Source organism: Dendrobates tinctorius, unplaced genomic scaffold (assembly GCF_039654945.1).
Source record: "Dendrobates tinctorius isolate UK_male_01 unplaced genomic scaffold, ASM3965494v1 ptg000115l, whole genome shotgun sequence".
Taxonomy (NCBI): Eukaryota; Metazoa; Chordata; class Amphibia; order Anura; family Dendrobatidae; genus Dendrobates; species Dendrobates tinctorius.
In genome coordinates, this window is record NW_027361783.1 from 3,040,549 (window position 1) to 3,055,499 (window position 14,951).

A 14,951-nucleotide genomic window follows, 5' to 3' on the forward strand; every position below is an offset into this window, starting at 1 on the left:
TTTCCCAATCTCTAGAAGGTCCCATTATTTTTGTTGGCAAATTTCCATTAAATTAGTTGCTGTTTGCCATGTAATCAAAAATGGATAATAAGAATAGGAATTTATCCATGTAGAAGTGTGGATATTCTGTAAAAGAAATGTGAATTTGTTTTGAATAGGCAAATAAGAATTCTTAGGTACTTGAATATTCCAGCTTAAAGTTACATTTGACAGAAGAAGCTATGTCTGTGTTAATTGAAGGCAGAGCACTGCAGTGTGTCCAAATAATCATTACAGCACATCCACCAATTTTCTCAAGATTTTCACTACTTTAATCTGATCTCGGGGAAAGAAAAGAGCATTATGTGGCGTTCTATATATAGGTCATGTAATAATAGTTCTTCGGGTTGGCCTGTGAGCTAATTCCTTTTTCCTATTGACATGGAGTTATGGAATCTCTTTGACAGTGTTTCACATCCAATATGAAGATTTCTGTCATTTTCTCAATAAGCCTAAGGTCTCCTTTGGCACTGCACTGTGTAATGTCAAATGTCAGAGCTTCCCATATTGAGATATGATTATGTAGAGAGAATCCGTCAATCGTCAAACAGTTCAGACCGTAGCATTAAGCAACAGTCAATGCTTCCTAAATTACCACTAAATAGCCCAGTAAAATATGTAGGGTCTTTTTTCACATGTTACAAGCAATAATTTAATGCTCGGGGCTTTTTTTCAACTGAAAAGAAACCAGTCATATTAAAAAATGGTATCTGATCTATGGGCATAATGTTATATGGCAAAAGGAGCTGATCAGATTGATTATACATTTTTTGTGAGAGAAGATTCATCAAACCTTGTATTTTATTAACCCCTTCATGACCAAGCCTATTTTGACCTTAATGACCAGGCCATTTTTTGCAATTCTGACCAGTGTCCTTTTATGAGGTAATAACTCTAGAACGCTTCAACGCATCATGGCAATTCTGAGACTGTTTTTTCGTGACACATTTGGCTTCATGTTGGTGGCAAATTTAGGTCGATAATTTTTGCATTTGTGAAAAAAATCAGAAATTTGGTGAAAAATGTTGACAATTTTGCAATTTTCAAATTTTGAATTTTTATTCTGTTAAACCAGAGAGTTATGTGACACAAAATAGTTACTAAATAACATTTCCCACATGTCTACTTTTACATCAGCACAATTTTGGAAACACAATTTTTTTTTGTTAGGAAGTTATAAAGGGTTAAAAGCTGACCAGTGATTTCTCATTTTTACAACAAAATTTACAAAACCATTTTTTTAGGGACCACATCATATTTGAAGTCACTTTGAGGGGTCTATATGGCAGAAAATACCCAAAAGTGACACCATTCTAAAAACTGCACCCCTCAAGCTACTCAAAACTACATTCTAGGAGATTATTAACCCTTCAGGTGCTTCACAGGAACTAAAGCAACGTGGAAGGAAAAAATGGACATTTTAATTTTTCCAACAAAAATTTTCTTTTATCATTAATTTTTTTTTTCATTTTCACATGGGCAACAGGAAAAAATGGATGCTGAAATTTGTTGGGCAATTTCTCCTGAGTACACCGATGCCTCATATGTGGTCATAAACCACTGTTTGGGCGCACGGCAGGGCTCGGAAGGGAAGCAGCACCATTTGACTTTTTGAATGGAAAATATGCTGGAATATTTAGCTGTTGCCATGTCGCGTTTGGAGAGTCCCTGTGTGCCTAAACATTGGAGCTCCCCCACAAGTGACCCCATTTTGGAAATTAGACCCCCCCAAGGAACTTATCTAGATGCATAGTGATCACTTTGAACCCCCAGGTGCTTCACAAATTGATCCATACAAAAAAAAGTACTTTTTTTTTCACACAAATTTTCTTTTAGCCTCAGTTTTTTCAGTTTCACATGGACAACAGGATAAAATGGATCCTAAAATTTGTGGGGCAATTTCTCCTGAGTACACCGATACCTCGCATATCGTCATAAACCACAGTTTGGGCGCACGGCAGGATCCGGAAGGGAAGGAGCGCCATTTGACTTTTTGAATGGAAAATTAGCTCCAATCGTTATCGGACACCATGTTGCGTTTGGAGAGCCCCTGTGTGCCTAAACAGTGAAAACCCCCCACAAGTGACATCATTTTGGAAACTAGACCCCTTAAGGAACTTATGATGTATAGTGAGCACTTTGAACCTCCAAGTGCTTCACAAAAGTTTATAACTCAGAGCAGTGAAAATAAAAAAATCATTTTTTTCCTCAAAAATGATTTTTTAGCACGCTATTTTTTAGTTCCACATGGCTAACATGAGAAAAGCACAAAAGTTGTCCAGTTTGTCCTGAGTACGCTGGTACCCCATATTTGGGGAGGAACCACTGTTTGGGCGCACGGCAGTGTTCAGAAGGGAAGGAGCGCCATTTGACTTTTTGAAAGGAAAATTAGCTCCAATCGTTAGCGGACACCATGTCGTGTTTAGAGAGCCCCTGTGTGCCTAAACTTTGGATCTCCCCCACAATTGACCCCATTTTGGAAGCTAGACCCCCTAAGGAACTTATCTTGATGTGTAGTGAGCACTTTGAACCCCCAGGTGCTTCACAGAAGTTTATAAAGCAGAGCCGTGAAAATAAAAATAAATTTTTTCCTCCAAAAAATGATTTTTAGCCCGCAATTTTTTTTTTCCACAAGGGTGACAGGATAAATTGGACCCCAAAAGTTGTTGTCCAGTTTGTCCTGAGTACGCTGGTACCCCTTATGTGGGGGAGGACCACTGTTCGGGCACACGTCGGGGCTTGGAAGGGAAGTAGTGAGGTTTTGAAATGCCTACTTGATGGAATGGCCTGCGGGCGTCATGTTGCCTTTGCAGAGCCTCTGATGTGACTCAACTGTGGAAACCCCCCACAAGTGACCCTATTTTGGAAACTAGATCCCCCAAGGAACTTATCTAGATGTGTGGTGAGCACTTTGAACTCCTAAGTGCTTCACAGAAGTTTATAACGCAAAACCGTGAAAATAAAAAATCATTTTTTTTATTCAAAAAATGATTTAGCTTTATTTTCACAAGGGCAAGAGGAGACATTGGACCCCAAAAGTTGTTGTACAATTTGTCCTGAGTACGCTGGTATCCCATATGTGGGGGGGAACCATTGTTTGGGCACACGTCAGGGCTCGGAATGGAAGTAGTGACATTTTGAAATGCAGACTTTGATGGAATTGTCTGCGGTCGTCGTTACTTTTGCAGAGCCCGTGATGTGCCTAAACAGTAGAAATCCCCCACAAGTCACCCAATTTTGGAAACTAGACCGTCCAAGGAGCTTACCTAGATGTCTGGTGAGCACTTTGAACCCCCAAGTGCTTCACAGAAGTTAATAACGCAGAGACGTGAAAATAAAAAAAATCATTTTTTAGCCTACAATTTTTTATTTTCCCAAGGATAACAGGAGAAATTAGACCCCCAAAGGCGTTGTGCAATTTGTCCTGAGTACGCTGATACCTCATATGTTGGGGTAAACCACTGTTTGGGCACACGTAGGGGCTTTGAAGGGAGGGAGCACCGTTTGACTTTTTGAACGCAAAATTGGCTAGAATCACTGGTGACACCATGTCGCGTTTGGAGACCCCCGATGTGCCTAAACAGTGGAAACCCCTCAATTCTAACCCCAACACACCCCTAACCACAACCCTAACTCCAACACACCCCTAACCCTAATCCCAACCCTAACTATAACCCTAACCACAAGCCTAACCCTACTCTTAACCCTCATTCTAGCCCTAATTCCACCCTAACCCTAATTCCAACCATATCCCTAATGGAAAAATAAAAATATTTTATTATATGTGCCTACCTATGGAGGTGATAGAGGGGGTTTATTTACTTTTTATTTCATTTTGATCACTGTGAGTTTATCACAGTGATCAAAATGAATTAATTGAATCTGCAGATTCGGGCGGGCGCACTGCACATGCGCCCGCCATTTTCCAAGATGGCGGCGCCCATGATCCAGGACTGCAGGGGGGAGCGGAAGGAAGGCGGAGGGAGCAGATGACGACAGCAGCGCCACATCGCTGCTGTCATTCAGTGGCGGGGGCCGATCGCCCCCGCCAGCCGATGTGTGCGGGGGTCAGATTACTGTCTCCAGCCATGTCCGATGCTACTGCAGCATCGGCCATGGCTGGATTGTAATATTTCATCAAGTTTTCTTTGATGAAATTTTACTATCGCTCTGATTGTCTGTTTCACTTTTAACAGCCGATCAGAGCGATCGTAGCCACGTGGGGGCGAAGCCACACCCCCCGTGGTGAAGTACAAAGCCCCCTGTATCTGCGGGTCGGGTGACCTTTCAGTGACCCCGGTCACCCGACCCACAGGGGGGCTTTAAAGTCATGATGCCACATAGGCGTCACTGGTCATAATGGCACAGGTTTTCATGACGCCTATGTGGCGTCATTGGTCGGAAAGGGGTTAATGGAAATCCCCATTTTTTTTCTTCATTGACATTCCCGTTTTTTGTGTTCATCAGTCAACTGGGTAGTCCTACTCCGTGACTGACGGTCTTCCGGGTCATTCCATGGTAACTTACGTTACATTCACAAGCCAAAAACAGTTATTAATGGCTACAGACTGTTTTTTGAAAGCAGGCACAAAAATGAGTGAATGTATATTGTACATTAAACTATTCTCAATAGATTTCAACACAGTTTGATTTTTCAAGAATACAAATTAAATGCAAAATAGTGTTATTACTTGGTAACTTACGTTACAACACAATGTAGTACCTTACGTTACAATACCGTTACTTCATATGAGAAGTAAACTTATTGTAACGTAAGTTACTAACTGTTGTAACGTAAGTTACCATGGAATTACCCTTCCCAGTATCATATACATTCAAACAAAAAAGGAAGCACACTGTAGCACCATAACATGCAGATATGAAAAATTATGGCGCTACAGTGTGCTTCCTTTTTTTTTTGGGAATGTATATGAGTTGGTGTCTCTAGGTTAAGCACCTGTTCACACTATGATTCTTCTTGTAATGGTCAGTTTTTGAGATTTGTATTCATTAGCCTTCTAACTGAGCACTCCACTTGTTAGCCGCAGGCGTTTTTAATCAAAGCAGGGCCACCACCCCTCCACAGAGATATAGATTTCAGTCTAAGAAGAGGATTTACATAGGTTCCCATTCAGATGAAGACTTTAGTCTAAGTGAGGATTGTCAATAGGAAATGCCTTACCGTGACTTCCAGGTACACATAAATTGGCCATTTTATGCTCTAAACTTTCTCAATTTTTCATACTTCTAATGCAGTAATGCAATTCTTTTTTCATATTTCATGTTTGCATGTTATGGTTCTACAGTGTGCTTCCTTTTTTGTTTGAATGTATATGAGTTGGTGACTTGTAGGTTAAGCACCTGTTAACACTAAGTTTATGCTTGGATGTGACGGTCAGTTTTTTTAAATTAGTCTTCCCAGTATGACTGGGCATGCAGAGATAACTGTCAGTCACTAAGTAGGACCACCCACTGGACTCCTATAAATATAAATACCAGCGACTTTAGCGAATAAACTTATACTTTATCTATTTCAGCACACTTGTATATAATTCTTCTCAGCTTTTTCTCTATTCCAGTGTTCCCCAACTCCAGTCCTCAAGAGCCACCAATGGTTCATGTTTTCAGGTTTTCCTTAGTATGGCCCAGGTGATAATTGCTGTACCTGCACAGGTAATAATTCCATCACTAATGAAATCCTGAAAACATGACCTGTTGGTGGCTCTTGAGGACTGAAGTTGGGGAACCCTGCTCTATACCATACTGTCCAAAGATTTGGCTGCATATTTAACATGACAGGTTCTCTTTAAGGGTATGTGCACACTTTGCGGTTTCTGCTGCGTTTCCGCAGCCTTTTTGGCTCTGCAGAAACGCAGCAAATTCTGCTGCGTTGTACAGTACCTTTATTTCCTATGGAAATAAAAAAAAAGCTGTGCACATGCTGCGTTTTTTTCCGCGCGGTTTTCAAAACGCAGCATGTCAATTGTTTGGTGCAGAAACGCTGCAGTTTTACACCTCATCCATTATGAGGTGTAAAACCGCAGATAAACCGCAGGACTTTGTCCTGTGGATTTACCTGCGGTGTTCTCTACAAAATCTGCAGAGACAAAAAACTGTGTGCACATACCCTTAGAAATGAAAAGAAGACAAAAAAACAATTTCAAGGACTTACTTTCATTTCATCAAGATGTTCAGTAATAAGAAAGCAACAGTTTACCATAAGTTGCTGAGAAGTTGACTCAAAAGTTAAATCCTAATGTTCTGACCCTTTGTAGTTGACCCTTTGTAGTTTCATCAGGCTGTTAGGCTCTCATAGGAGTTGAACAAAGCAAATAACGAGTACATGATCCCCAATGGAACCACTAACACAGTTGTGAGCACAGCCAAATGATTTACCGTATCTTTCGGACTATAAGACGCACATTTTTCCTCATGTACCGGCTCTGGCTGAGGTGGGGGAGCAGCATCGGTGGAGCAACAGGTCACAAAGGCAGGAGCCAGCTGATGCGGCTAACTCCTGTGCCTGCTGCTAAAGAGAAATGAATATTCACATCATTCCATGCCCATTGGCATGGAGGGCAATGAATATTCATTTCTCTTTAATAGCATCTTGGTATGATTGGCCCCCAACCTCTGTCCTGGTATGCATGGCCCCATCCCTATCTTGGTATGATTGGCCCCCACGCCCATGGGTGAGTATTCCGAAGGGAAGCTGTCAGAACACTCACTGCTCTGCACGCCGGGACTGTGCGCACAGAGAGCAGTGAGTATATATTGCTCTTCAGTAGTGCGCACAGTGTCAGCCGAAGCCTTCCTGCTGCTACCGGCGGTCACGGGTGCAGCTGCTTTACAGAAATGAATCTTCACCTATAAAGTAGCGGCACAAGCTGCCATGTGCTGCTTACAAGCATAAAACAGCTGCTGGAATCAGAACAAGATGCTGCGAGGGAGTGCTGTGAAGGCAAGGGTAATTTTTTTGTTTTGTTTTCTGATGAGGCCATGCATACCAGGATGGGGGTTGTGGACAATTATAAGGATGGGGCCTGCATACTAGGACAAAATGGCCCTCTCATCCTTAGGGATGAGGGGGCTATGCCTACCAGGCTAGTGATGAGGGGGTCATGCATATCAGGATAGGGATGAGGGATTCATGCATAACAGGCTAGGGATGAGAGGGCCATGTGTATCCGGATGGGGATGAGGGGACCATATATACCAGGATAGGGGATATTAAGTACAGAATTGACCACATTTTTACTTCAATTTTTTTTTTCCTAATTTCTAAAACCTAGGTGCTGCTTATGGTCCGCTGCCTCTTATAGTCTGAAAAATCCTGTAATATGGAAACGATAATCCATTTTATGTTTCCTACTTTGCAGAGATACATTTTACATTGTATTGACTTGTAGATAAACCCTGGAAAGACATTGTATTAAAGCTGGGTTCAAATTCATACAGTGCTGTATGCTGAGCACTGCATCATAAAAAACGAGATTGAGACAGAACCCCCACTTGAGGCAAATGAAGTCACTGGACTGTGCTAGGCCTTTGTTCTGACAATGTTTGTCTTTTTTATGCCACACGATAGTGTTGTTGAATTTTGAGGCTCCTGATGGATAAAAGTCGCCAAAGCTCAGCTGTTTAAAGGACTGCAGAGTTGAACCCTCCTCAGGCAGTACCATCAGCACAAAAACTATGTGCTGGGAGCTTCATGGAATGGGTTTTGTATGACTAAGTAGTTTCAAGCAAGCTGTATATCACCAAGCACAGTGCAAAGTGTTGGAAGGATTGGTGTAAAGCATGCCGCCACTAGACTCTGGAGCAGTGAAAGTGAGTAATTGCGCTACTCTCAGTTTAATGGGTCAGTCTGGAATTAGCGAATGCCAGGAGAACTTTACTGTTTGCACAATGCAGTCAAGCAGGTAAAGTTTGGTGAGGCAGAGATAATGCTATGGGATTGTTTTTTCAGGGATTGGCCTAGGACCCTTCATTCCAGTGAAGGGAAATCTTAATGCTTTATCATACCAAAACATTTTGGATAATTGTAGCTTCCAAGTTTATAATAAAAGATTGTAAAAAGCTCTTTTCTGTTCCAGCATGACTCTGCTCTAATGCACAAAGCAAGGTTGATAATGGCATGGTTCTGTGACTTTGGTGTGAAAGGACATGACTGGCCCTCGCTGATCCCTGACCTCAACCGCGTCAAACATCTTTAGCTTGAACTAGAACGGATATTGCTAGCCAAGCCCTCTCGCCCTACATCTGTGTCTGACCTTACAGATTCTCTTCTGGATAAATGATTAAAATTTGTAGATTGTGAGCCCTCGCGGGCAGGGTCCTCTCTCATCCTGTACCAGTCGTGACTTGTAATGTTTATGATTACTGTACTTGTATGTATTATGTATACCCCTCCTCACATGTAAAGCGCCATGGAATAAATGGCGCAATAATAATAATAATTTCCACAAACACAGTTCAAAATCATGTAGAAAGTTTTCCCAGAATAGTAGAAACTGTGTTCTCTACAAAGGAAGACCAACTCCATGTTATCACATAATGAATTTAAATTGGGGATGTCCTAAAAGCTCCTGTTGTTGTAAGCTATAGGTAGCCAAATACTGTTGTCCATATATTATATATACTGTGTACATCTTTCCTTGAATATTGAGAGATGTGTGCAAGAAAATCAAAACGTTTTAAGTAATTGTAGAGTCCCATGTGCAAGTGTAGAAAAATGTAGAGTAAAGAGTTTTGAGCCGGGGGCGTGGTAGCAACCACCACTCCCTACACACTGAGCCATTACTGAACCTGTGCTCGTGCCATCCCTGTGACTGAAGGAGCGAGGCTGTCGGGAGGGAATAAAGTTCATTTCTTCCTGTCAGCGGGGCTCTCATTGCGGGCACTGCACATTGTCACAACGCTATGAACTTGCAGATTAATCCCATATCTGCAGGTTAAGTGTGTTAATTTTACATGACAGGTTCTCTTTAATAGTTTGCATTTTCTTAATTGATAAAAATAAAATGCCTGAAGAAAAGAGGAATGTCAAATCTAAAGTGTGGGATTTTGTACAATTAGTTAGGTGTTTGAGTAACCAACTATACCAAAAAGGCAAAAAGATCATTATTTTCTTAAAACTGGGTGAGCAACAGCCAAACTTTTCTACAAAGGTATGAATGTGGAAGGTGATTTCATGTCACTGATCTTATACTATGGTAAGACTGAGCTCAGCAGTAAGACAAGGTATCGGCAAGGTCTCTTGCAGTCAAAAATTGGAGTTTGCAAGACGTGCTGGTAAAATTCTTATGAAGAAACAACAACTGGGCAACGATGAATACCATTGACCGTGTTCTGCCAAGGACACTTAGTTCAGCAGATCAAAAACACATCATTGCTAACCTTGTCTTCGAAATCCGAAGTTTATTCTGCAGTGCCATCAGCTCAGCACTGGCAGCAACTAGTGGGATACAGCTGCACCCATCTACTTTATGGAGAAGTCAGGCCAGAAGTGCCCTTCTTGGAACCATTGCCTCAAAATAGCCATGCTTTCATCATGAAAACAAGTTCATTCGACTCAGTAACTCAACTATGCACGAAAATATAGGAACTGGGGTGCATAATAATTGCACCAGGTGCTTTGTACTGATGATTTAAAATCTGAAATATTGGGTTGTAACAAAGGGCAGTTTGTTCTCCGAAGAGCTGGAAAGCGGTACAGTAATAAGTGTCTTCAGTTAAGCATGTTAAAAGTGCCTTACGAGTATCAAGGCTACGTTTTAGCAAACTGTGTTGGGGATTGGCTCAAGATTAACGGTGTCATGTTACATTTGTAGAACTCAAGCAGTGAGCGATCTGCAGTATACATCACATACAAGACTCTGAAATTGCTGTAGATATCACATAGGAGACACTGAATCTGCTGTATATACATCACATAGGATACACTGAGACTGTTGCAGCAACACAGTTACAACCGCAGCTGCCGGCTCCTGCTGCTGCTTCGCCGCTCCCCGTCCCCTGCCGGCTTTCTAGACATTGACTCATTTATAAGTCGAGGGGGGGCGTTTTCAGCACAAAATTGCTGAAAATCTCAGCTTATATATGAGTATATACGGTACCTAGAAAGACAGTTGGGTGGGGGGGAGATACTCCACGTGTATTGCCACTATGATTGTGACTTCATCAAGGGTAATACTCTTACCCCTGATGAATCCACAATCATAGTGGCGATTCGCTTGGTGTTCTCCCTCCCCATTGTCTATTTAGGTACTTACACTCAGGTGACTATCTTTTTCCGACAATAGGTTATTTATTGGTTGTTTGTTATACATGGCAGTATTTATTACTGCATGACCGATAGTGTGCTCATTTTCACAGGTATCTAAATATTTATATTTTTGATGTGTATAACTGATCACCAACCATTTGTAGGAATTGATTATTTTACAATGCTCAATATTTAGACAGTGGAGATCTTGTTTTAACTTGATCTTGTTCATATGTTACAGCCAATTGTGCTTTTTAAATGGTTTTAAATTTTCTATGTTTTGACTTGTCTGTTTTTCTGATAAAGATGTAATGTGTATAAATATTTAGTGGATCGCTAAATTCGCAATCTTTTTTTTTTTTCTCTATGTATTGTTTATTGGTATGCAACAGGTAGAACCCAATGTAATATTTGAGTGGTGCCCTCTTTTATACTTTTCTGTTATGATTAGGTCACAGAGGAGGATAGCTGGGAAATAAGCTAGGCAACCAGAACACCAGAAAGGTTGGCAACTTAGCGGATTGCAGAACCCTAAACCTAACCACACAACTAGAATTAGCCGTGGGACGTACCTACGATGCCCTAGACGCCTCGGCACAGCCACTGAGTTAACTAGGCCTAAAGCAAGAAAGGGGAAAGCTAAACTGCCCCGGAGCAGAACCCCAAAGGAACTGATAGCTCCCAAACATATATTGCCGGTGAGACAAGATGAGGCACAAATACAGGCATAAAATAGAGTAAGCTAATGATGGGGCCCAAACTGTCTAGATAGCAGCACAGGACAGAAAAGATACTGTCTGCAATCACGCAAAAACCCTAAAAAATCCAACACGTCTGATATGCAAAAATACTGAGGCCAAACGACCTCTCCCCCACTAGATCAGCATTCTGGTGTGAACAGGGAGCAAAACCAAAGACACTTCTATAACGGGATTAGCAATACCGAACAGACTGACATAAGCTGTGGCATATGGAGCGGGGTCCAGCACCGGTCCCAGCAGGGAACAATGCTGAACCCACACCGCAAAGCAGAAAGCAGAGAAAGGCAAAACTGGATCAAATGGAAAAAGATTCCGGCAAACAAATAACTTATCTGAATGATGCAGGACCAAGCAGGGGACAAGCGGACTTCAAGATGCACAGGAAGAAAAACAAATCACCAGCAGCAACTGAGGGAAGGTTGCTTACTTAAATCTTCCCAGTCTGTAACACCTGACTTCCACTCATGGTCTTCAGGTGATGGACTTCTGTCAACCCGACCAGCTCCACTACCCGCAGCCACCACCAGAGGGAGCCCAAACTCAGAAGTCAAGTCAAGAGTGTTCACAACACTTTTCTTGGTTTCAGAATTCAATTTTCACGCCTTCCCTTCCAAGCCCTGCCGGGATCCCAAACGTAGTTGTCCACCACTTATGAGGCACTCAGGAGAAATTGCACAGTAAAATATACTGTCTGTCTCTCGTTACCCTTGTGAAAATGAAAAATTTGGAGCAAAAGGAACATGTTTGTCGGAAAACTGTAATTTTTCATTTTCACGGCTGCATGTTATAAAATTCTGTGAAGCACCTGTGGGTTCAAACTGCTCACCACACCTCTCGCTAAGTTCCTTAAGTGGTGTAGATTCTCAAATGGGGTCACTTGTGGGGGGTTTACACTGCTTAGGTACATCAATGGCTGTGCAAATGCGTATCCAATATTTTTTCCAGGCAATTTTGCGCTCCACAAGTCAAATGGCGCTTCTTCCGAGCCTTGCTATGCACCCAAATAGTAGTTTTCCACCACATATGAGGTATCTAAGTACTCAGGAGAAATTGTACAACAAATTGTGTGGTTTATTTTCTCATTTTGACCTTGTCAATTAAAAATTTGGAGCTGAATGACCATTTTTGTGGGAAAAATTAAAATGTTCATTTTTCCGTCCACACTTTAATTTCTATGAAGCACCTAAACAGTTAATAAACTTATTGAATGTGGTTTTGAGCACTTTGATTGGTGCATTTTTTAGAATGGTGTCACTTTTGGGTATTTTCTGTCATAAAATTATTTCTGCCCTCAGTTACTTCAAACATGATGTCCTCCCTAAAAATAACAGTTTTGTAAATTTTGTATAAGAAATTGCTGATACTTCTAACATTTCTAACTTCCAAAGAAAAAAGAAAAAATAGTTTAAAAAATGATGCAGTTGTAAAGTACACATGTGGAAAATATTATTTATAAATTATTTTGCACAGCATGACAATCTGGTTTAAGGATATAAACATTTGAAAGTTTGAAAATTGCTAAATTTTAGAACTGATATTTTCCCAAATAAACGCAAAAATATTCATCCTAAATTTACCACTAACATAAAATTATTCATTATTATAGCGCCATTTATTCAATGGTGCTTTACATGTGAGGAGGGGTATACATAACAAAAACACTTTGCATAAAAATGCAAAATGTCACGAAAAAAACAGTCTCAGATTATTGGGATTCATTGATGTGTTTCAGAGTTATTACCACCTAAAATCACCCTGATCAGAATGATAAAATTTGGCCTGGTCAGGAAGGTGAAAACAGGCTTATGCAGGTTGTAAAGCAGGCCTTATCCAAGGGGTCACATTGATTGATTATTTAGAGATTTTAGTCTTGAAAATTTGCCAAGTCAATTTTTTGTTTTTTTCTTTTTATGAAAGTTTTTTTTTTTTTCACTACATATATTCTAGAAGTCCTTTTAGGTAAGCCAACAACTTTCTACCTGGCATTTTAGAAATCTAGTAAGAATACTACAATTTGGGAAAATGTGAGGCCCCCGGCATCTTTGGCTCAGACCTGTAGGGTGATTTGCAATACTGTACTCAATAGTATGTAAGTGACCTACAGGTTTGGGAGTGCACAATTCCACATCAATTAACTGTGTCTAGCTTAAAGGTACTGTCACACTCAGCGATGTACCAGCGATCCCGACCAGCGATATGACGCGGTCAGGATCGATGGTACATCGCTAAGTGGTCGCTAGTGAGCTGCCACATAGGCAGATCTCACTAGCGACATCGCTGGGGTCGGGGGTCGCTACTTACCTGTCACACCAGGCGATCCTGCGTCCTCCCGCCCGGCTCCACGCGTCGCTCGTCCTCACAGCAGGAAGCGCCGCAGGAAGCCGACGACGAGAAACTGTCCTGAACGTTCTCGCGCGATCAGCGATAACCAGCGGGGGAACGGGTCGTAGGTAAGTATCAGACACAACGATATCGCTAGCAATATCGATATAACGTCACTAGTTATAGCAATATTGCTAGCGATATCTCTTAGTGTGACCGGCCCTTTAGAAGGGAGCGGATGTGATATGTTTCAAATTTTGCAGAAGAATTATGTGCAAGAAGGTTGTTCTGCCTCCTGAAAGCATTGTCAATTAATTGTACACTGCTCTAATACACTTTGGGCCTGATTCATCAAAGCTTTCACTCTGGAATTCTGATGTAAAATGATTGAAAATTCTCAAAATGAATGCACAACCCCCCGGGTTGTGATTAAATATTTGTGAGCTTTGGTGGCTTCTGCCGGTTTTTCTGAGTTCTGATGAAATAGGCGGGACTGGGACATGACACCACAGCCCATCTAATTCATGAGGAGTTGTGGCGCTCCCTATGTCAGAAATCTCACTCCCAGTATCTGACGTGGCACACACCACTTGTCAGACACTCCAGACTCATGAAGAGGTTTGCACCGCTTCATGAATCAGAAGTATGACATACCCCCTCATCAATCAACATAGAAAAAAGACCATGCTTGAAAAAGACCATGTGATGGTCGAAACGTCGCATTTTGTCATGGCACAATAAATGTTTATATATTTTTCACCCGGATGAGATGCTGTTCTTCATCTTTTATACCCCCTCATCAAGACCGACATGAATTCCGATGTTGATGAATCGGAGCCCTGTGTGTAACGGTCCAAGGTGTAATCCATAAAAAGGCTTCAACTGCAGATCAATTCATGCAGACATTCATTTTTCATGTTATTTGATATTTATTTTTTACGCCAGCATAAAATTTGTTTTCTTTTTCAACGTCACATTGCCTTGTGTAAACCGAGGCTGTGCTGAATATAACATTCACTGTATATGAGGAGAGAGATTATTGCATAAGAGATCGTTATGTCACCATCACAGGTCGCTAAACGAACTCTTGAATGTAGTCGATCAGCCATAGTTGCTGTCCTGAAGTTGGCCAGTGTTAATTCACCATTAGTATGACTCTCATTATATGCAACTTACATGTCATGATCAGGAGGATCTGACGAACGTGATCCCAAGAACAAAGGGGGTTGCCTTCCCTTCCAACAGTGAACAACGTGGCCTTGCACTATATTTGACTTTAAAGAAACATACAACTGCTCAAGCTAGCTTACTTTACTGAAGCCTCGACTTGCTGGAGCTCAAAGGGAATCTGTCAACCTTATTCATGCTTCTCAAACCATGGCCAGAATTAAACATTGGCTGCACTATTGGCTTCTCTCCCCCATCCCTTTCTTTTACCCTACAATCCTTTTGACTGAAAGATCTCCTTATGCACTCACAGAATCACCTGTCAGACATGGGTATTAGGGCAGGGGAAAGTCGCTAAGTACCTCCCTTTAATAGTCAGCTGAGACTCACAGTTC

The 14,951-nt window shown here is 41.4% G+C and overlaps 1 protein-coding gene across 3 annotated transcripts in view; it reads left to right on the forward strand.

Annotated features, from left to right (window-relative positions):
- DTNBP1 (dystrobrevin binding protein 1) overlaps positions 1 to 14,951 on the forward strand; it is a 175,856-nt gene that overhangs the window by 140,923 nt on the left and 19,982 nt on the right. The window lies entirely within an intron of this gene.